The sequence below is a fragment of the Macaca thibetana genome, chromosome 15 (genome assembly GCF_024542745.1).
Source record: "Macaca thibetana thibetana isolate TM-01 chromosome 15, ASM2454274v1, whole genome shotgun sequence".
Classification (NCBI taxonomy): Eukaryota; Metazoa; Chordata; class Mammalia; order Primates; family Cercopithecidae; genus Macaca; species Macaca thibetana.
In genome coordinates, this window is record NC_065592.1 from 105371006 (window position 1) to 105395646 (window position 24641).

Consider the following 24641-nt stretch of genomic DNA (forward strand, 5'->3'; position numbering starts at 1 on the left):
TCATTCCTTTTTAACACCAAATAATATTCCCTTGTATGGACTTCCTCCAAGTTTGCAGTGGAGGAAGTCCCAGGGGGTCACAGGGCCACTTATGGATTCTCTTGGTTCCGTAAGAGGCTTTGCAGACTGTCAAGAGGCTTTGCAGGCCAGTTTATTTATCCATTCACCTACTGAGGTGCATCTTGGTTGCTTCTAAGTTTTGGTAATTATCAATAAAGCTCTATCAGCATCCATGCAGATCTATTTGTTGACATAAATTTTCAACTTATTTGAGAGTTATTTTTAATAGGTACACATTCTCATTTTACAGGATGAAAACAGTTCTGTGGATGGATGATGGCGATGGGAGCATGATAGTGTGAATGTGCTTAATGCCACTGCACTGTACATTTTTAAATGGTTAAGATGGTAAGCTTTATGTTATGTGCATTTTACCACAATTTTTTTTTAGACGAGAATGCATTCCAAAATCTACTAACTTGGTTTCTTGGTAAATTACCTTCAGTAATGTTCCAACATTACTAGGAATCAAAACCTTAAAATAGGCATATCTTTTGATCCAGTAATTCCATTTCTAGAAATGTATTCTAAAAAAATCAGACATGGCAATAATATTGTGAATACACACACATTTTGCCAAGCACGGTGGTTCATGCCTGTAATTCCAGCACTGTGGGAGGCCAAGGCAGGGGGATCATCTGAGGTCAGGAGTTCGAGACCAGCCTGACCAACATGGTGAAACCCCATCTCTATTAAAAATACAAAATTAGCCGGGTGTGGTGGTGCATGCCTTTAATCCCAGCTACTCGGGAGGCTGAGGCAGGAGAGTTGCTTGAATCTGGGATGCTGAGCTTGCAGTGAGCCGAGATCGTACCATTGCACTCCAGCCTGGGTGACAGAGTGAAACTCTGTCTCAAAATAAATAAATAAATAAAAACACACCTTTACTACCTAATATTTTTACATAATGAAAAATGGAAAACCACTTAACTGTCCCAAAATAGGCAATTCATTAAATATTTCTTTGTATATCACCATACAATGTAACTATTTTAAAAATTATGGCAGGCATGGTGGCTCACGCCTGTAATCCCAGAGGCCCAGGTGAGCGGATTGCTTGAGCCTCAAAGTTCAAGACCAGTCTGGGCAACATGGTGAAACCCCATCTCTACTAAAAATACAAATTAGCCGGCATAGTGGCACCGGCCTGTGGTCCCAGCTACTCAGGAGGCTGCAGTGGGAGGATCCCTTGACGGGGGGATGTTGAGGCTGCAGTGAGTCAAGATGGTGCCACTGCACTCCAGCCTGGGCGACAAGACAATAGCAATCACAGTAATAATAATGATCTAGTTGGCCGGGCGCGGTGGCTCAAGCCTGTAATCCCAGCACTTTGGGAGGCCGAGACGGGCTGATCACGAGGTCAGCAGATCGAGACCATCCTGGCTAACACGGTGAAACCCCGTCTCTACTAAAAAATACAAAAAACTAGCCGGGCGAGGTAGCAGGCGCCTGTAGTCCCAGCTACTCGGGAGGCTGAGGCAGGAGAATGGCGTAAACCCGGTAGGCGGAGCTTGCAGTAAGCTGAGATCCGGCCACTGCACTCCAGCCTGGGCGACGGAGCAAGACTCCGTCTCAAAAAAAAAAAAAAAAAAAAACCACAAAAATAATGATCTAGTTGTGTGATTTTCATTAAATTTCATTCCAGTATTTTGTTATGTTGAAAAAAGCAGATCAAAAAACAGTGCAGACAACGTGTGTGTGTGTGTGTGTGTGTGTGTGTGTGTGCGCAAGGCTTTTCAAGTGATTTATCTAGAGAACTATCTGACAAGCATCCGAGATCATGTTAAAACCCTACCCAGCTGAACCTTGGGGAACCTGCATAACCTTTGATTCACACAAAAAACCACATCTATTACTTGTTGAGTGCTGATTCTGGCTCAGGCTCTTTATGTACATAGTCCATTTAATCCTCACAGCAGCCCTTCGTGGTAGGCACATTTATTATTCTTGTTTATAGATAAGAACTCAGGGAAGTTGAGTGCCTGGTTCAGGCTCACAGCCAGGCAGCAGCAGGATGGGGAAGCTGGAGGCCAGGCTGTCTAATTCCATACCCGCAGCAGCAGACTGCTGTCCCACAGAACCCTCTCTACACACAGGCCTGGGTCAGGACAGTATTGCAGGTTCAAGGAATTGAAGAGCTGATCAAGAGGAAAAAATATGACCACAAAGTGACAGTAGCACACACATGCTTTATTTGGGAGATGCTCTAAGAAGGCTGCACGCAGACGAATCCCCTCAGGCATGAGCCTGTCAAAACACCGTACTAAAAGAGAGGAAGGCAAGGGAGCTCTTGGGGACAGGATGTGAGAGATGGGGGAGCTCCTGGGTACAGGATGTGAGAGATGGGGGAGCTCCTGGGTACAGGGTGTGAGAGATGGGGGAGCTCCTGGGTACAGGATGTGAGAGATGGGGGAGCTCCTGGGTACAGGATGTGAGAGACGGGGCTTGCACATCTAGACGATGTCACACAACAGCCCGGTAGGGAGGATCTGGGTCAGAGCTCCCAAGGGCATCAGTGGCTGGGGGTCCCCATAGCCTCAAAGTTCATCTTATCCATGGCTAATAGATGGTGGATATGGTTTTGTGGAGTAGGCAAAGCAGGTGACCTGTAAATGACTAAAAATATGCTTATCTGGGCTACATTTAAAACAGCTGGATGTGTAAAATTTGAGGTCGATGAATGGATCTCAGCCTATTGTTAATCAATAAAAACACTAGTGGCCAATATACCCAGGGCAACTTTGGTTTATATAACATCTTTGACTGATGTAACAGACTAGCCAGTTGAGGGCTGCATCAATCATGGGTCCCTGAAATGGGGATACATACAGCCAGCTGGAGGAGCCAGGCAGTGTCAGGAGAATGGTGGATACCCTTCCCCTCACCAACAGGGAGTGTGGCTGCAGTTGAGGGCAAGGAATGTCCTCCCTGTGGGGCAGGGACAATGTTGTTTTCAGGTGTTTTTCTTTTTTACTGTGATTATATATGTATATAATTTGGTATATATGTGGTATATATTTTATATATATATATTTTATATATAGATGCACCATAAAATTTATCATAGTAATAATTTTTAAGTGTACAATCAGTGACGTTAATTACATTAACGATGTTGTGGTACCATCATCTCTATCCATTTCCAGAAGACTTTCATCATTCCAGACGAAAATTCTGTACCCATTAAACAATAACTGCCAACTTGCCCCTTCTCCAGCCCCTGGTAACTGTGATCTGTTTTTTTCTCTCTATGAATTTGTCAATTGTAGGTACTTCATATAAATGCAGACATACAGTATTTGTCCTTTTGTGACAGGCTTATTTCACTTAGCATATTGTTTTCAACTTTCTTTTTTTTTTTTTTTTTTTTTGAGACGGAGTCTTGCTCTGTCACCCAGGCTGGAGTGCAGTGAACGGATCTCAGCTCACTGCAAGCTCCTCCTCTCGGGTTCACGCCATTCTCCTGCCTCAGCCTCCCCAGTAGCTGGGAATACAGGCACCCGCCACTTCGCCCGGCTAGTTTTTTGTATTTTTTAGTAGAGACGGGGTTTCACCGTGTTAGCCAGGATGGTCTCGATCTCCTGACCTCATGATCCGCCCGTCTCGGCCTCCCAAAGTGCTGGGATTACAGGCTTGAGCCACCGCGCCCGGCCTGTTTTCAACTTTCATCCATATTGCAGCATGTGTCAGAATTTCATTCCCTTTTATTGTTGAATAATATTTCTTTTTATGTACATACCATATTTTGTTTATCTATTCATCTGTTGATCAAAGTTTGGGTTTTTTCCATCTTTTGGCTATCGTGAATGAAGCTGCAATGAACATTGGCATACAAGTATCTATTTGAATCGTTGCTTTCAATCTTTTGGGAATATATCTAGAAGATGAAATTACCGGATCATATGATAATTCTATGTTTAACTTTTTGAGGAATCACCAAACTGTTTCCTGCAGCAGCTGCACCATTTTACATCCCAATCAGCAATGTTGACTGTTCAAATTTCACCATTTTACATCCCAATCAGCAACGTTGACTGTTCAAATTTCTCCACCTCCTCATTCTCACTTGTTATTTTTTGGTTTTGTTTGTTTGTTTTGATAATAGCCACCCTAATGGGTATGAAGTGGTATCTCATTGTGGTTTTGATTTGCATTTTCCTAATCACAAATGAGGATGAACACTTTTTCATATGCTAATTGACCATCTGTATTTCTTTGGAGAAACGTCTATTCAACTCCAAATTTTGATGAAATTGTTTTTTGTTGATAAGTTATAGGAGCTCTTTATATATTCTGGATATTAATCCTTTATCAGGTATATACTTTGCAAAATTTTTCCCATGCCATAAATTGCCTTTTCACTCTTTTGATTGTGTCCTTTGATGCATAAGTTTTTAATTTTGATGAAGGCCGATTTATCTCTTCTTTTGTTGCTTATCCTTTTAGTGCCATGGCCAAGAAATCACTGTCAAATCCCATGTCTTGAAGCTTTTTCTCTATGGTTTCTCCTAAGAATTTTGTGGTTTTTAGCTCTTATGCATAGATCTTTGATATATTTTGAGTTAATTTTTGCATATACTAGTAGATAAGTGTCCAACTTCATTCTTTTGCATGTGGATATCTGGCTTTTCTAGTACCATTTGTTGAAAAGACTGTCCTTTCCCCAACTGAATGGTCTTTTCACCCTGCTCAAAACCATGTATGTGAGAGTTTATTTCTGGAATCTGTATTCTATTCCTTTGGTCCATATGTCTGCCTCATGCCAGCACCATATTGTTTTGACTACTGAAGACTTGTAGTAAACTTCAAAATCAGGAAATGTGAGCACTCTAACTTTGCTCTGCTTTTTTCAAGATTGTTGTGGCTATTTGGGTTTCCTTACATTCCCGTATGAATTTTAGAATGGGTTTTATTATTTCTACAAAAGAAAATGCCTTTGTATTTTGATAGGGACTGAACTGAATCTATATATCACTTTGGGTATATTTTCATCTTGGCAATGTAAAATCTTCCGATCTATGTCCATGTATTTTTGTCTTCTTTAATTTGTTTTAGCAATGTTTTGTAGTTTTCAGTGTACAAGTCTTTCAATTCCTGGGTTAAATTTATTCCTAAGTATTGTATTCTTTTTTATGCCATTCTAAGTGGAATTGTCTTCTTAATTTCCTTTACAGATTGTTTATTGTTAATGTAGATAAATGCAGATGATTTACTGTGTATCAATTTTGTATCTTTCAACTTTGCTGAATTCATTTATTAGTTCTAATAGTTTTTTCATGGAATTTTTTTTTTTTTGAGACAGAGTCTAGCTCTGTCGCCCAGGCTGGAGTGTTGCAGCGCAATCTCCGCTCATTGCAAGCTCCGCCTCCCAGGTTCATGCCATTCTCCTGCATCAGCCTCCCGAGTAGCTGGGACTACAGGCGCCCACCACCACACTCGGCTAATTTTTTTGTATATTTTAGTAGAGACGGGGTTTCACTGTGTTAGCCAGGATGGTCTCAATCTCCTGACCTCGTGATTCACCCCCCTCAGCCTCCCAAAGTGCTGGGATTACAGGCATGAGCCACCATGCCTGGCCTTTCGTGGAGTCTTTAGAGTCTTTTAAAACCTATTTTTCACTGCAAACAGAGAAAATTTTACTTCTTTCTTTACAATTTGGGTGTCCTTTATTTATTTTTCTTGCCTAATCACTCTGGTTAGAACTCCTAACACTATGTTTTGTAGAAGTGGCAAATGCCTGTCTCAGTGTCCTGTTTCTAATATTAGGGGGAAGGTTTTCAGTCTTTCACCATACAGTATGGTGTTAGCTATGGGTCTTTCACAGTCCTGGAGATTAGGACTGGAGATCTTGGATAATCGTTTTAGAATTTCACCACAAGAAGATCCCAGGCCTAGCATAATGCTCTACTTAACCAGGTATCTAGAAATACTTGCTGTGCTTATTTTCTCTTTTCCCTCCAGGTCCTGTCCTTATCCCTTTCCACCTTACTCTGTGCCCCACAGTTCTACTGGTCTTTATGGACTTCACTGATGGATTTCTTTGTCCTCTGGTTTCCTATTAGGTTTGCCAATGGGCGGCACTAGCACAAGGTTAGAGTGTAGGAGAGTGAGGATGGGTATTTATTCCCCTGCCTCCCTCCCTGCTGGGTCAACCTGGGTTGACTGTGTACCTTTATGGGAAACTCTTCATATGACCCCCTCTGACCACTGCTCCCTTAAGATTCTCAATTATTCTTTCTTTTCTATTCAGGCCTAGGGACGGTAATGCTGCCGCACCACCCCTTAATCCTGCCCACACCTTTGCAAATAATGCTTTAGCCTACATTCTGCCTAATTACCCCGTTTCAGTGTTCCATCTATTTCCTCTTGGAATCCTGACTGATAAAATACTTGCATACGAACTTTTCCAAACTGCCTCCATTCATTTACTCATTCATTCATTTCCTCACTCAATAAACATTTTTTTTTGATAATTAACTATATGCCAAGCACAGTTCTAAGCACTGATGATAAAGCAGTTAATAACACCTGAAAACCCTGTCCTCTCAGAATTTATATTTGGGCAGGGAAGAGGGAAAAACAAACAAGCAACATATATACTATTATAACAAATAAGCAAAATATTTGATCCCAGATATGATCACTGCTGTGGGGCGAAAGAAGAAAGGGTGTAGCTAGCACGGGTTAGGATTTTTGATAGGGTCGTCAAGGAGGGCTTCATTGAGAAAGCAACATTTTAGCAAAGATCTGAAGGAGAGGAGAATTTATGTCACTTGGCTATTTGGAAAAATACCAGATAAGAGGATCTTTCAGCAGGACCATGCCTAGCCAAATCTATAAATAGTAAGGTGGCCAGTGTGGTTGGAACAAAGTAAGGAGAATGGCAGATGAGGTTGAAGCGATTCAGCCCACAAACGTGGCTAGTCTACTTACTATGATCTGAACATTAATACTAATGAAGATAAAGTTTTATGGATCATGTGTCCAGGTCACTGAAATCTCTATGCTTATCTCTACTTGATATGTTTGACTCATTTCAACTCTGAGATCATCCTGTCCATAAAGAGAACAAGAGCTTACCCAGTCAGCATTAGGTCAGTCTTGCTTCTCCTTCAACTCTGATGTTGAAATCTAGTTCTGATAAACAGAGTTAGGCCTTGTCCAGTTGTGCACAAGCCCCAGCACTGCAGTCCACATCTAATAACTAGACCACTAGCTTTGGTATCACACGGAGGTCCTGGTCTGATGTCCTTCTTATTACCACAGTTCCTCTAGGACTGGAACTCTGCTTTCAGAGGAGTGAGCCCTGACTCTGGCCCCACCCTGGGCCACTGCTTTCTGCGTCCCCTTCCCTGCAGGATCAGACACCAGTGGGCTCCATGGACCTTCTACTACTGCCCCCTGTTGGGTCCTTGCCTGTGCCGGCTCTGATCCTACACAACTGCCTGCTTTCTGAGTTCTTGTCCCCCTCAATTTGACCCATCCCATCACCAACCAGGTTGCCAACTGTTTTTAATCACCCTAAGTTTTAAATTGTTTTACTGCAAGAATTTCAGTTTTATTTGGTGGTAAAATAATTTTTTAAAGTTGATAAAGTATTAATCAAAGAAACTGGAACAATGACCAGATATTATGTTAGGTATGATAATGGTAGTGTAGTTATGCCTTTAAGAGAGTCCTTATTTAAGACAGTCCTTAGAGCTCATACTGAAAAATTTGTGGCTGAAAATTATACGATGCCTGAATTTTGCTTTAAAAACATCCAGTGTAGGAGGGGAAGGGGACACAGATAAATCCAAATTGGCCATAAGTCGATAATTACTAAGCTGGGTGACAGGTACGTGGAAATGACTTACACTAGACTCTTTACTTTTATACATTACCATTTTACTTTTACTTTTATACATTAACATTTAAAAATAAATAGGTGAAGGGATTTGTACATTGGCTAACTAGGTGCAAAAAAATAAGTTAGATAGACCATACCTACAGTAAATTCCAGATCAATCAATATGAGCGACACCAGGGAAGAACCAGAGGAAAATATAGGCAAATATTTACCTGATCTCAAGGTGAAAAATATCCCTTCAAGCATAAAAGGAAAAAAAAAACCATAGAGGAAAAACTTAATTGACATGATAAAATTTAAGAAAGGCTCTACATTAAAAATAAAAATTAAGAAAGCCTCTACGTTAAAAACAAAAAAAAAAAATCCTTTTAACAGGACAGCAACAAACTGGGAAAGATAAGAGGATCTTTTAATATGTTTTAACTAAAACGTATTATATAAGGTAAGCATTATTATACTTGATGTAAAAAGAGCTTTTATGAAATAAGAGAATAACGCCTCAATATAAAAAGTGTCAAAAGACATGAGTGGGAAATTACTTGAAAATACACATATATGGCCAAAAAGATATATTTTAAAACCTCAATCTCAGCCAGGCACAGTGGCTCATGCCTATAATGCCCATACTGTGGGAGGCTAAGAAGAGAGGGTCACTTGAGGCCAGGGTTTCTTTTTTTTTTTTTTTTTTTTTTGAGACGGAGTCTCGCTCTGTCGCCCAGGCTGGAGTGCAGTGGCACGATCTCGGCTCACTGCAAGCTCCGCCTCCCGGGTTCACGCCATTCTCCTGCCTCAGCCTCCCGAGTAGCTGGGACTACAGGCGCCCACAACCGCGCCCGGCTAATTTTTGTATTTTTAGTAGAGACGGGGTTTCACCGTGGTCTCGATCTCCTGACCTTGTGATCTGCCCGCCTCGGCCTCCCCAAAGTGCTGGGATTACAGGCGTGAGCCACCGCGCCCGGCAAGGCCAGGGTTTCAAGAGCAGCCTGGGCAATATAGCAAGACTCCACCTCCAAATATATATATATATATAAGCCAGGCATTAGCTAAAAATAAAAATAAAAAAATTAGCCGTACCTGCAGTCTCAGCTACTTGAGAGGCTCAGGTGGGAGGATGGCTTGAGTCCAGAAGTTTGAGGCTACAGTCAGCTGTGATCACACCACTGCACTCTAGCCTGTGCAAGAGTGAGACCCCATCTCAAAAACAAAACTAAACTAAAAAAAACACCTCAATCTCAATAAAAATAAGAGCTACCATTTTTGATCCATCAGTTGAGCAAATTTTTGAAAATGATAACACTTGGTGTGGGTAGAGTAGAAAACAGGCACACCATTCATGGTATTAGGGTGGTGACATGATGCCACCTTTCCTGGGAGGAATCTGGCAGTGGGCATCAAAGGACTAAGATAAGAATAGTTAGACTCTTTGACCTGACAATTCTAATTTGGAAATTTATCCTTAGGAAATTAGTAGACAGAAATATACTGATGCTCAGTGATGTTTGTTACAGTGTTATTTACAATAATAACACACTGTAATCTCAGCACTTTGGGAGGCCAAGGAGGGGGAATTGCTTGAGCTCAGGAGTTTGAGACCAGTCTGGGCAATATGGTAGAGCAATATCTCTACTTAAAAAAAAAAAAAAAATTAACTGGGTGTGGTGGTGCACGACTGTGGTCCCAGCTACTCTTGAGGCTGAGGTGGGAGGATTGCTTGAGACTGGAAGGCGGAGAATGCAGTCAGCCGAGATCACACCATTGCATTCCAACCTGAGCAACAGAGCAAGACCCTGTCTCAAAAAGCAACAATAATAATAACACACTGAAAACAAATGGAAACGTCCACAAATAATGATTTGGTTCATTCATAGCATATGGTATAGCTTATTCACAAGATAGAATACTATATAGCCACAACACACACTACAACTAATGTATATTATACTCAAAATGAAAGCGTGAGTACCTTCCCATATCCTGGAATATTTGTTGAAAACATGATTTCATGGCTACTACATATTCTCTCTAGAATTCACACTTATAGATACTCATAGATTAATACATATCTCAAAATGTTCCTGGTGGTTGCTGCTGAATAGTAGGGCTCAGCATGCTAATTCTCTTTATCATACTTTTCTGGATTTTACAAAATTTTGACAATGAGCGTATATTGCTTTAAAATCAGAAAAACAGACTCGAAACAATTACAAAATCAGAAAAATGAATGACACTAAAGAAATTTAGACTTGGGGAAGGATGCCAAAAAGGATCTGCCATACCCCGTGTACTGCCTCATGTGATCCGGGATGAATTCAAAGCATGTGGGGACGTGCATGTCCAGGGTTGCATAGTCAATCAGGTAGCAGCCCAGCCCAGCCTCTGACTCCAGGAACTTGTCAGTGCCCGCCCCTCTCAGAGGTGTCTTTGTGGACACTTGTGGTACTCAGTGGTTTGACAGATGCAGGCTGATCAAGGAAAGCATCTGGTAAACTGTTATGTTAAAAACCTAACAGATCCTTGTCCAGGTGCGGTGGCTCACATCTGTAATCCCAGCACTTTGGGAAGCTGAGATGGGTGCATCACCTGAGGTCAGGAGATCAAGACCAGCCTGACCAACATGGTGAAACTCCATCTCTACTAAAAATACAAAAAATTAGCCAGGTGTGGTGGCATGTGCCTGTAGTCCCAGCTACTTGGGAGGCTGAGGCAGGAGAATCACTTGAACCCGGGAGGTGGAGGTTACAGTAAGCCAAGACCACGCCATTGCACTCCAGGCTGGGAGACAGAGCGAGACTCCGTCTCAAAAAAACAGCAACAAAAAGAACCTAACAGATCCTGTACTTTCTTCTCAAAAGCTTGACGGATATCATGAGGCAAGTGAAGTACTAGAAGCAAAAGTATACTTTACTGACGTCTACATACATTATTATTAGACCTGACAATGATGCTTTTCACACTCGCTGCATTATTTATAAGCCTACTGGTTATTTACATTTTAAAAAATCCCCCACAGAGCCTCACATAGTACTACGGATGTAATGATGTCTAATAGAGCTTTTTGCTGTTGCTGTTTTTTGCACTTGCTTTTGTTGCTGTTTTTTCTAAAATAAATAAATAAAAACTTAAATTATAATATTTATCATATTAATTGATGTGTATAGTTTTTAAAAATCAAATAGTAATAGAAACAAAATAGCATCCCTTGCGCCTCCCCTCCCTATTGCTCCCTGGTCTTAAACTGTCATAAGAAGTCACGAGAAACCATGTACAAATTGTTAAGCCATTTCTTCTGCAATTTACCTTCCAATTCCTAAGGAATATGCATGTGCTGTTATTTATTTTAGACGTTATCTTTTTCCTCCCTGTCTTGACAGATGTCATCTAGCTCAAGTGCACTTTGCTTTCCCTCCCCCATTCCCCTGGTGTAAGCATACCACAGTCTTTGAGTTCACATTATTATTTGTGTCATGTCGATACTGTTCACATGAGCCAGGAAGAGTACAACTTTTTTCTTAAATTATCATCTCTCAAAAAATAACTTTGTTGTCTGCATACCTGTCTTCCAGTGAGCCAGAAGCCTCCGTATGTCAGCAAATCCACTGGTGCCGTGACTTCCCACTGAGCCTCCTGACTTCCTGTTCTGCACTGGCTTGTCTGCTTCCCGGACCTGCTGCACAACTTGCTCCGAGTCCTATACTTGACGTCCTGCTTTTAGATCCCATGCCTTCCATGCCATTGGTTTACAAGTTTATTTTCCTGGGGTACTTCCTTCAGGAACGTTCAAGGAGAGAGCAAAGAAGGTAAACTTTTGCATGCTTGCATGTCTCTAAGTGTCTTTCAGTTGACTGAAAGTGTGGCAGAATGTAGACTACTAAGGTTGAAAACTATTTCTCATTGAATATGGGGATCATTTTTCTTCAGTTTCCTAGAGCTGCTGCTGAAAGTCAGCTGTCATTCTGACCTCAGTATCCTTATGCATGACCTATCTGCTTCTCTCTGCAAAGCACTGTCTAACAGACACAGAACAGAAACCGTCTATGTCATCTAAAATTTTCCAGGAGCTACCTTAAAATAAAAAGAAACAAGTGCAAGTAGTTGTAATAATATGTTATATTTAGCCCAATATTTAAAAAATTTTAAATATCATTTTGGCCGGGCATGGTGGCTCAGGCCTGTAATCCCAGCACTTTGGGAGGCCGAGGCAGGTGGATCACAACGTCAGGAGTTCAAGACCAGCCTGACTAATATGGTGAAACCCCATCTCTACTAAAAATACAAAAATTAGCCGGGCATAGTGGCGCACGCCTGCAGTCCCAGCTACTCAGGAGGCTGAGGCAGGAGAATCGCTTGAACCGCGGAGGTAGAGGTTGCAGTGAGCCAAGATTGCGCTACTGCACTCCAGCCTGGGCAACAGAGTGAGACTTCATCTCCAAATACATATATAATCATTTCAACATATTTTCAGAATGAAAACTATTAATGAGACATTTTACTATTTTGTTTTCTACTAAGCCCAACAATATTCAGTGTCTACTTTACACTTACAGCACATCTCCATTCAGAGCGGCCGCATCTCCAGTGCTGAACAGTCAGCCATGGCTAATGACCACCGTATTGAACAGCATTAATTTACAAGCTTTCAGGATTTTCTCTTGATCCCAAATATATGAAAATTTCAGGCCAATATATGTCTAGATGTGGGTCCTCTTCATTGTCATGCTGGGCATCTATCGAGCCCTTCCAATCCAGAGACTCATACACTGCACCTCTGACAGGTCTTCTTGAAGACAAAGAACAAACAATAGTGTTAGTAGTACTATTATCACGCCCACTCTTCACATCCTTTTTCTCTGTTCCTCTTTCTGGAACCCTATTCAGTCAGGTATCAGGCCTTCTGGATTGATTATCTGAATTAATTGCACTTTCTCTATTAGCCTTTTCTGTTTTACTTCCTTTTTGTTCTGCTTCCTGGGAAATTTCTTTAATATTGCACTCCAATCCTTATTTGATGTTTTTAGTTCAGCTGCCACAATTTTGTTTGAGGTTTTTCTTCTCTCTTATATTCTAATACCTGTTCTGTTTCATGAATGTAATGCCTTATTTTATTTGTCTGCTGACAGAAATAAAAGATTTTAGAAGTTTTATTCTGGCTGGGTGTGGTATTAAGAAAAGATATTAAAAGTTTTATTCTGGCTGGGCGTAGTGGCTCACACCTGTAATCCCAGCACTTTGGGAGGCCAAGGCAGGTGGATCACCTGAGGTCAGGAGTTTGAGACCAGTCTGGCCAACATGGTGAGACCAACATGTATTTTTAATTTTCTATTAAAAATACAAAAATTAGCTGGGCGTGATGGCGGGCAACTATAATCCCAGCTACTTGGGAGGCTGAGGCATGAGAATCACTTGAACCTGGTAGGCAGAGTTTGCTGTGAGCCAAGATCATGCCACTGCAAACCAGCCTGGGCAACAGAGTGAGACTCGGTCTCAAATAATAATAATAATAATAATTTTTAAAAACAAAACTTTTGTTCTGTTCTCTTCATCACTGCTGCTTCCCCTAACTTCTGTTCTCCTGATATTTGTTCATTTGGGTCTGTGTGTAGTGTAGCATCTTTTCTTCAAATAACAGGTGATGCTTAGTGGTCTTTTCCCCTTCCAGAGGGAGAGACTGACAGCTCAGTGGAGTGTCTGGGAAGACAGCCCGGGCTTGTCAGTCTGGGACTTCTCTATAGGATATTCAAGAGGCAAGCCAAATTAGAAAAAAAAAAATTTTTTTTGGAAGACTCCCAAAACCAGAATTTGAGACATTTTTTCTACAGTCTTTCGAGATTTTCCCAGTAGATAACCTCCTGCCTGTGGGTAGCCAGGAGAGTTAGGGGTGGAACAGAAGCCTAACAGCAGAAATAATCAACAAAGGGTTGAAGAAGAGCAGCAAGGATTTTGTTGCTTAGTATGCAGATTTAATTTTAACCCGCCCTCCCTTCCTCCCTTCCCCCTGTCAACCTAAAATAATCAGAAATCTCAGGCTCCACTTAAAAGAGTTTATTCAAGCGCAAGGGTGAGGGCAGCAGACACCAAAGAATGGTGATCATCACTCCTCGGTGTGGGGAAAGGTGAAGATCATATAGGCAAAAAAACAGGGGTGCTGAACAGAATTGCAACATTTTCTTTCTTGTTTGTTTGGAGACACAGTATTGCTCTGTTGCCCAGGCTGGAGGGCAGTGGCGTGATCTTGGCTCACTGCAATCTCCACCTCCCAGGTTCAAGGGATTCTCAAGCCACAGCCATCCAAGCAGCTGGGATAACAGGCGTGCGCCACCACGCCCGCCTGGCTAATTTTTTGTATTTTTAGTAGAGATGGAGTTTTGCCCTGTTGGCCAGTCTGGTCTAGAACTTCTGGCCTCAAGTGACCTGCCTGCCTTGGCCCCCCAAAGGGCTGGGATTACAATTGTGAGCCACTGTGCCCAGCCAGAATTACAACATTTTTTTCATTTTTTAATATAGGATATAAAACACACACACACGAGTTGGCTGGCCACCATTGACTATACTCTTAAGAGTTACTCAACATTCATTGCAAAGAGGTAAGGGTCTCTATCTCCAATGTCATTTAGTTGAGGTTTGAATGAAGAATAGGAAGCGTGATTAATTCTCAACACAAAGCTCAGAAGCAAAGGTCATGTACCAGAGAAGAAAAATAGCATGTATGTGACTCAGTTTCCATGGCTTAACTGTTTCTGCTGGCATAACCAATACAGAAGGTCCTCAAACTTTGTTTTCTTTTCACACCTTTTCTCTCTTCCTCCTTTCTTTCCTTTCTTCTTCCCCACCTCTCTCTCTCTCTCTCTCTCTCTCTCTCTCTCTCCCCCCCTCCCTCTCCCTCCCTCTCCCTTTCTCTTTCTCTTTCTGTCTCTTTAGCGCAAAGCCTCTCCTCTCACCTTTGTCTGGGGTCCAGGTCCGGAGCCTCTACCCTTCCATGGTCTACATAAACCTACAGTCTCTGGCCTGGGGCAAGAGGCGTGGCAATTTCTTGATTTCGTGTGTTGGGGGAGGGATCCAGGCAGCAGCCTCTCCGGTGCCAGGACCTTGTCTCACTTGGTCTGCAGGCCGGCCTCTCTCCAATCGACTCAATTACCTCTGCTCCACCGCTTCTTCCCTCCAAAAATATCTGTCAAATCCCCTTGTCTGTTGATATTTCCTTTCCTGTTCTCTTTATCGTTGGAGATATAGCGTATTTTTAAATTCTGTTCCTTTAATTTTAGTGAGGTCTCAAAAGGAAGAGTTGAAAATGGCCACTCTTTCTACTAGAATGGAAAGTCCTCCATTCCAGACTTGTATACATCATCTGCTCCTGATTTTTGGCTAGAAAAAGTAATAATTATATTATCCATGATTAAAGATGTGTCTACATGATTCCAATATAATTTGCAAACAGTCCATGGTTATATTCAGTGCTGTTATATGTAAAAATGTTTATTTAGAAATAGAATGCTTGTTCCCCAGTGCCACAAAGAAATAGCACTCGAACATAAATTTAATTCTCCCAGCAAGGCCATTTTTACTTTCCGCAGAAAGAGTGCTTATGGCAGATGGAACAATGGCGAGAGGACACCTGAGCAATGGAGGGAAGCAATTTTTATCCCTCACGCAGTTTGTCCCTGCTACTGTATCCTGTCTCCATTGGCTGGAGCCAGACCTCACAATCTAAACTAAAACCCGATTGGCTAACAGTTTAAAACTTTTCTAAACAGGTAAAGGCAATGGAAAAACAAAGCAAAAAAGGAAGTTGCTTACGAAAGGACTTACAAAAGTAATAAGATTCCCAAATAAGGAATAAACATTCCCAAATAAGGAAGGGGCATAAGCTGCGAGCTGAGACATGCCTGTGAGCACGTCTAGCACAGATACCCTGGTTAAAGTGCAAGCACGTAGAATGTACTACGTGCCTGTGAGCATGTCTAGCATAAAGTTAGTCTTTAAAAGAAACTATTAATTCTAACACTTAGGATTTTTTCTTTAACAAGAAGGGAAACTTTGAAGAGGAACTTTTTATTTTCTATAAGTGCAATACACCCAAATCAATACAATATGAAATGTTTTATTTAAGCATATCTAATTAAGAAGTATTTGTACATTGCATCTATTTTTGAAAGATAAAATATGAACAATAGTAAGAATACTAATATGACTGATTGTTTTCCTTGTGACTACTAACACAACTGCTAACACAATTCGATTGGTTGATGAGAATCTTTTTGGGAAAATTTCTCCAACATTTAAAAAATAAAAATGAAAACTTGGTAGTCAGCAGTTTCTTTCTGGGAAATTTATTGTCTATGTTTAAAAATTATAAACTAAAACTTTTAGCTTTGTCTTATGTAAAATTAAATATTTTTATTTAATTTATTTATTTAATTTTTATTTAATAATTAAATAAGGTTTATGTACTTGTCAGGATTCTTCAGGAAACGGAGGATACACTTTTCTGGGATTTAGAAGAGAATCTCATGAAGGGCCTATTTCCAGCGGTGTGGACCGGGCTAAAGGAACCAACAAGGGATGTCGAGGGACCCAGGTGCCAGCCAGAGTGGCCTGAGACAGCAAGGGTGAGAAAGCACTGGAGCTGTCATCTTCCTGGGACTCAGTCCTTGACAGGGCGGGAGGGCGTGGAGGTAGAAATAACCTGGCAACTCCCTCTTTTTGCTCCCTGGGCTTCACCTGCTGACGAAATCCAACCAAAAGCAAGAGAAGGACATCAGTGCAGCTGGCCTGCGTGGGTCAACCCCTGAGGCTGGCAGCTATAGAAGGACAGAGAAAGAGCAGAGCAGGGGAGGAAAAGGAACAGAACCAGCTGCCTCACAATACAAAATTGTTGGTGTGGGCTTAATTTGGAGAGAATCGAAAAGCTATTTGGTAACCAACCACTGGACTTGGGATAATGGTGTCTCCCATTCCAACTGTTCTCTAAGTTTTCCATTCAATATTTTCTTTAGGTTTATAAATTCTGTGTACCAAGGACTACTTGGTGGTTCTGCTTGCAAAGAACCTATATTTGCACATTTAGGAATTTCTAAACAGAGATGGAGATTAGAGTCTCTTCACAACTGAAGTAAAACAGAAATGTTCATGTTTTTCTTTAAACACTTTCTAGTGTTAACAAGTTAATTTAAAATGTAAGTGAAAATCCATTCTCAAATCAATGGTAGCCATTTAATTTTGCTGACTTCTTGTGCTTCAGATTTGAAGTTTAGTGATCTCTCAGTAAAATCTTAAATGTTGATTTTCTTTTACGACCCATGAAAGATGATACTTTCAGCAAAGTCTTAAGCATGCAAATAAAAGTTCATTTTACTATTATTTTTTGTTTGGATTTCATTGAGCTATTTTGGGGTTAATCTTTTGGCCCTCACACATGCAGATCTCCTTCGAGTTCAATGGGTGTTATGTGCATGGAAGAACTTAAGAACTGGGCCTTTGGTTTATTTCTGTAATACTCACTTGAATTGCCTCTGCTTGGTTTTCAAAAGGTGGCTTCCCGGATTTCTATTCATTTGTGCACTGCACTCTCCCTTTCCCTTTGTAAATTTGGACAATTCATACCCCTACCCTCTCTTTGGTGTCCAGAAGTTCTGGTCTGTGAAGCACTGTTGCTTAGCAACAGGTTAACTGGCTCTTCCTCTCTATGGGGGACTACAAAAAAGCCGGTCAGAACCTCTACAAACTCTCATTTATTGAGGAATACAGATGCAGTTTCTTATGCTGCATTACTGATGGGCCATATGGTGTAAATTCTATCTTTAAACTACAGCAAGATAGAAAATGCATGTTTCAAAATCAAAATTTAAAAAATTCACGCTGGCGTACTTGTTTGGCTTGATTTTTAAAAAATCCATTTGCTTAAAAAGAGTGCTTTTAATGAAATAAGGTACACATTCCCCCTGAATTAATTAATTAATTAATTTGAGACAGAGTCTTACTCTGTCGCCCAGGCTGGAGTGCAGTGGTGTGATCTGGGCTCACTGCAACCTCTGCCTCCTTGGCTCAAGCCATCCTCCCACCTCAGCCTCTCAAAGAGCTGGGACCACAGGTGCATGCCACCACCCCTGGACAATGTTTTTGTATTTTTGGTAGAGACAGGGTTTCACCATGTTGCCCAGGATCCTCTGGAACTCCTGAGCTCAAGCGGTCCACCTGTGTTGGCCTCCCAAAGTGTTAGGATTATAGGCATGAGCCACCACACTTGGCCTCCCCTTGAATTTAAACCAAAAAAACAAAAACAGACATAAGTTTAAGTTGATTACAGAATCTTTTCCAAAATATCTTCTCTTACTAAAATTTCTTTCATGTAAATATTGTTTGGAATAGAGAGAGGGTGGTGACAAAATAATCTTCCTGTATCTTCTATCAAGTTTAAATAGACAGTGGAAGCCAATTTGGGATTCACAAATACAGTACTATGACACTTGGAGAAATAAAAAACTTTTAGAAAGCATCTTTAGGAAATTCTAAGGTTAAATACCATTGAACTGGGGAACAAATAAAGCTAAGGTAAAATCTGGTATTTTCCCATTCAGTAATAAACAACCACAACATGCAGATTCTTCACCTGCCAAGCAAGCAATTCTAAAAACCCCTCTTGGTAGGAAAGGAGATAAAAAATTATATTGAAGAACACCTGTCTGGGCTCAGTGGCTCACGCCTGTAATCCCAGCACTTTGGGAGGCCGAGGCGGGTGGATCACCTGAGATTGGGAGTTTGAGACCAGCCTGACCAACGTGGAGAAACCCTGTCTCTACTAAAAATACAAAATTAGCTGGGTGTGGTGGTGCATGCCCGTAATCTCAGCTACTTGGGAGGCTGAGGCAGGAGAATCACTTGAATCCAAGAGGCGGGGTTTGCAGTGAGCTGAGATGGCGCCATTGCACTCCAGCCTGGGCAACAAGACCAAAACTCTGTCTCAAACAAATAAACAAACGAAAACACCTGATTACCTACAAACAAAAACAAAACAGCTCCTCAAGTTTAAATTTTATAAACTTTTTTTAAGTTTTGGGACTACTTGCTGGCCAGGATGGAGGAGGCACAGCACAGTTCAGTTCTCCCACTCATCAAAACTAAGGATTTTTTTTTTTTTTTTTTTTTTTTTTAAGACAGAGTCTTACTCTGTCGGTCAGGCTGGAGTACAGTGGCGCAATCTCAGTTCACGGCAACCTCTGCCTCCTGGATTCAAGTGATTCTCCTGCCTCAGCCTCCCAAGCAGCTGGGATTACAAGCATGCACCACCACACCCAGCTAACTTTTGTATTTTTGCTAGAGGTGGGGTTTCGCCATGTTGGCCAGGCTGGTCTCGAACTCATGACCTCAGATGATCTACCTACTTCAGCCTCCCAAAGAAAACTAATAATTCTAGGCCGGGCACGGTGGCTCACACCTGTAATCCCAGCACTTTGGGAGGCTGAGGTGGGTGGATCATGAGGTCAGGTGATCAAGACCATCCTGGACAACATGGTGAAACCCCGTCTCTACTGAAAATACAAAAATTAGCCAGCCATGTGGCGTACGCCTGTAGTCCCAGCTACTCAGGAGGCTGAGGCAGGAGAATTGCTTGAACCCAGGAGACGGAGGCTGCAGTGAGCCGAGATCACGCCACTGTACTCCAGCCTGGGTGACAGAGCAAGACTCTGTCTCAAAAAAAAAAAACAAAAAGAAAACTAAGAATTCTAAAAAATGAAATGCCAACTCCTTGAGGTCTCTGGAAAGTAAATAATGGCAGGCAAATTGGAAGAAGGAGGGTGACAAAACTTGAAGAAGTCACAAAACAGGCATGTGTTTCCCAGTTTTCTGTACTCCTACCCCTTTCAGGTTTTTTATTTTTATTTTTATTTTTTTGAGACGGAGTCTCTGTCACCCAGGATGGAGTGCAGTGGCACAATCTTGGCTCACTGCAACCTCCACCTCCCAGGTTCAAGCAATTCTCCTGCCTCAGCCTCCCAAGTAGTTGGGATTATAGACACCTGCCACCACGCCTGGCTAATTTTTGTATTGTTAGTAGAGACTGGGTTTCACCATGTTGGCCAGTCTCGAACTCTTGACCTCAAGTGATCTGCCCACCTCAGCCTCCCAAAGTGCTGGGATTACAGGCATGAGCCACTGCGACCAGCCCCTTTCAGCTTTGATATAAAGATAGCCAGCCCCCCAGCAACCCCCTGTCAAGCAACTTCCCAGTTGACATGTGCAGTAAAAACTCCAAGAAGAGCTTGGTCTCTCTGGCCAACAGACCAGGAAAAGGAGCCACTGTGAACCAAGGAATGCAGGGGGAAATCCCTGTGTTCTTCCTCTCTCTCCCTTTCTCTTTCTTTCCCAGCCCTGCTTTGAGGGAGACCCCAGTCATGCTACCATAAAGAGGCAGATGGGCAACAAAACTCCAAGACGTTTCTGTGAGCCAAGCAGTGTGTGTTGACGCATCCTAGAGAAGAGAGAGCTAGAGGAGGGGAATCCCTAAGTCTGGGTACGGGCTGGCACAAGTCCTGGGCTCAGGCCTAAGCCGCACATGCACAGGCAGACACAGAGAAGCGAACAGAGTCCTTGAAAATTGAAGAGGTGCCACTGGGACCACCACCACAGAAGGGGAGACAGTTTGTCATCTGAACTTAACTGAGTTGGTTGTCTGCTTACAATCAATCTTCTCCAGGGGATTTTAACAAGCTGCAGACTCTCGGGACTTGGTATTCAAAACATCCAGAATACGATCCAACATTACTAGATGCTCAAGGAACCAGGTAAGTATGACCTATTCACAAGGAAAAAGACGACCAACACATGTCATTCCAAAAATGACTCGGATGTTGGATCATCAGACAACAACTTAAAACAACTTTTATAACTATTCTCTTAAGATGAAAACAAAGGGCCAGGCTCAGTGGCTCATGTCTGTAATCCCATCACTTTGGGAGACCAAGGCGGGTGGACCACCTGAGGTTGAGTGTTCAAGACTAGCCTGGCCAACATGGTGAAACCCTGTCTCTACTAAAAATATACAAAAAGTAGCTGGGCATGGCGGTGCACATCTGTAATCCCAGCTACTTGGGCGGTTAGGCAGGAGAGTTGCTTGAACCCAGGAGGCAGAGGTTGCAGTGCATAAAGATTGCAGCCTGGGTGACAGAGTGAGACTCCACAAGAAAGAGAGAGAGAGAGAGACAGAGAGAGAGAGAGAGAGAGAGAGAGAGAGAGAAGTTTTTGATGGAGACACAGAAGCTACGAAAATTACAAATGAGAATTCTAGAACTGAAAAAATTATATTTCTGAAGTTGAAAAATGTAACGGATGGACTTAGTAGCAGAATGGAAATGACAAAAGAAAGAGTCAGTGAATTGAAGACAGATCAGTAGAAATTAAACAGAGGACACTGAGAAAATGGATTAAACAGAATGAACAGAACTTCAGGAACCTGGGAGACAACACCAGAAAATCACATATATTTGACACTGGAGTCTCAGAGGGAAAAGAGAAATTGGTGCAGACACAAAAAAAGTTTTTAGAAATAATTGCTGAAAACTTCTTAAATTTGACAAACAATAGAAATACACATTCAAGAAACTCAGCAAAATCTAAACAAGATGCTCAGCATAACATAATCGAACTGCTGAAAATCAAGGATTTAAAGAATCCTGAAAGTAGCCAGAAAGAAACCCAATACATTAGGTATAGGGAACAACAATTCAAATTGCAGATTATCTCAGACATATAACAAAACATCGTGTAGGCCAAGATGCAGTGGAACAATATCTTTAAAGCACTCATAGGAAAGAATCATCCACCCAGAATTCTATACCCAGTGCCAATATTCTTCAGGAATATGGACTTCCTGAAGAATCAGAAAATATGTCCACAAAGTCATTGGAGATCCTCTCTTCAGAAGCTGGGGCCTAATTCCCTTACCCTTGAGTGTGAGCCAGAATGAGTGACTGACTTTTAATGAATAGATCAGAAGTGACATTTCATGACTCTGAAATTTTAGTTACTATGGTGAACACCAGTTGCCTGACAACATGTGACAACATGGTTCAAATTTGAGTTACCAGAATATATTAACTGTAACTGCATGAAGTTCAAACTTTCTGCTAGCTCCCCAGTCCACAAATCACTACATAATAACAAAGGTACATCATGATCAGTGACCAATCATGTCTCTTCTTTCCAAAACCTGTGGGTGATTGGTCACTCTGCGTTTGTGTTCAGTTCATGCACAGACAGCGAAGTATGAATTGTGTGGCCTCCTTGTCTCCCAGTGATAAACCCACAGGCATTTTACACAAATGGATATTCAAAAGAGAAAATGGACAAATAAAGATAGAAGCGCAGCAAAGAAACTCAAAACCGAAAACACTGAAAGTGAATGGAAATCAAACATAAACGGGGTCACTGAAGAAACAGACTATGGGATGCTGGCACTGCTGCCGAGAAGGTGAATTCATCCAATAAATGAAGAATGCGGTTGTGATGGAAAGGATGATGTCCCAGAGGAAGGAACGTCAGCAAAAACCTTCATGTTGAACGGACTTGGAGATATTTCATGACATTGAAAGCAGAAAGGATAAAATATTAGAGGCTGATCCAAACTTAGAAGGGGCATGACAGGTTTTTGAAACACAGAAAAGGTGCTCGCTGCATATCATAAGGTACATGACTTTTGAAGAAGGCAAGCACTGTTCAAATGTCTCTTGATGGTTTTTAGGAAGACATCAAACACTTTAATTCCCAGTGTTGCTAATGTTTTAAATTACAGCGTACAAAAATATTTATTGTTTCCTTATACATTTCTAACAGTACAAGATTACCAATGTTTTGACAATTTTCAAAAGACAGAAAAAAATCACAATTTTACCCATTAATGATTATTCACAGCACATGGCACAGTTTCAGGTTGGAAGGTCATTTTTACAGTTCTGACCGCTGTTCAAGTGAGGACTGTGTTTTATGTTGGGAGCCTCTGTGCTCTGCTACAATTCCCTGAAGAATGTTTCTTTTCTTTCTGTTTTGTGGGGCAGTCAGCCTCGTTAGCCTGAGTCCGCAGGTCCTGCGTTGCCTTCTGTTTGCTAGTGGTGATCCGAGCGTCAGTTCAGAGTGTGGCTGTGTTGCTTGGGCTCTGCCTCTGGTATGTGCAGCTCTGGGATGAGCACAGAATTCTGCTCATGTACAGAATAAGAGAATCCTCTTTTCAGGACTTTGCGCTTCAGGATTTCCCCCCAGACTCCCTGGCACCCAGGGGGCCCCTTTTCCTCATCCTCTGGCTTAGAAGGATGGGCTTTCTCTCTGATGATTACCTGCCCACTTTCCATTTTGCCAAAAGGAATGCCCCTCAGGCAGAAAGCAGAGAAGGGGGAAAAAAAAAAGATGGATTAGTTCTACATTCTTCAGACCATAGGGTCATTTTTTCCTGCTTCCTCTGGCTGGAAAGACAGGTTTTCTCTCAGGGTTTTTTTTTTTTTTTTTTTTTTTTTTTTGAGACAGAGTTTCGCTGCTGTTGCCCAGGCTGGAGTGCAATGGTGCAATCTTGGCTCACTGCAACCTCCACTTTCCGCGTTCAAGAGATTCTCCTGCCTCAGCCTCCCGAGTAGCTGGAATTATAGGCATGCGCCACCACGCCCAGCTAATTTTGTGTTTTTAGTAGAGACAGGGTTTCTCCATGTTGGTCAGGCTGGTCTCGAACTCCTGACCTCAGGTGATCCGCCCGCCTTGGCCTCCCAAAGTGTTGGGATTACAGGCGTAAGCCACCGTGCCCGGCCTGACTAGGGTCACCTTTAGGTCAGGACTGAGAGAGAAAAAGTTTAAAAAAGGAAAAAAGCCAGGGATTATAGCCACACTTTCTAGCTTGCAGGGGCCCCATTTACCAGAATGTTTTAAGAAAGTTCCAGACTGTTTTCCCATCAGTGTATGAGGGTTCCAGTTCTACATCCTTCTCAGCAAACAAATTAACCATATTTGGCATAGGATTTCTAGACCTGTAGGTTATGGAAATGTCACAGTACATTTTGAGGCTGGTAAGGAGTTCTGTGTTTCTCATGAGAATCTTTGTGAGAAGATGTAGATATTGGCTTCATAATAATAAAGTGAATTTGTGGTATTAAATAAATGGAAAATAAAAGGCAAATGGTACAAATTGAGAGTTCTTGAGATGTTTGGACTATGAAGGGATTCATTACCTAAAGAGTGGCTTAAGATTCAGAAGGCATAGCTTTACAGTCTCTTTGTCTTCTAAGGGCAGGGTATCTTCTATCTTCCAGGATAGGGTATAGTTAAGTCTTACCAAATATGCAATAAACTTGTTGTTTAGGGATATTCAGCATTCCTTTTCCCTTCCTAAAGGTACTCAGGTTTCTTTCTCAGAAATTGTATATATTCATCCCTGAGAGGTCTGAGAAAAAATTAAAAAAAAAATTGTGTCTACTTTTGATGAGATTTGTCAATCCAGGAACCTGTCTCCCCATATTAAAGTCAAAGGAACTATATACTGCTTTCACTGCTGGGCTGGGGACTCTTAGTACCTAAGTTTGGTCCATTCTACTCTTTTTTATGACTTCGAATCTTGAGCAAATGACTACAGTAAGATTGGGGTTCATTCATGTCATCAACAACACCCCAGCTGTATTGTTAAAAGTACCTGTCATTATTAGTTCCCACCCAGTCTTATTCCTGGTTCTCCAAACTTTCACAATTTTTTTTTTTTTTTTTTTTT

At 41.7% G+C, this 24641-nt stretch overlaps 1 protein-coding gene and 1 long non-coding RNA gene across 4 annotated transcripts in view; one reads left to right on the plus strand and one right to left on the minus strand.

The window, feature by feature from the left end:
- The window catches only part of NINJ1 (ninjurin 1), an 868176-nt gene that overhangs the window by 295768 nt on the left and 547767 nt on the right, over positions 1-24641 (minus strand). The window lies entirely within an intron of this gene.
- On the plus strand, positions 329-17230 carry LOC126937828 (uncharacterized). Its single transcript, XR_007719863.1, has 3 exons — positions 329-408; positions 11473-11706; positions 16362-17230. It is a non-coding gene; the product is annotated as an uncharacterized LOC126937828 (long non-coding RNA).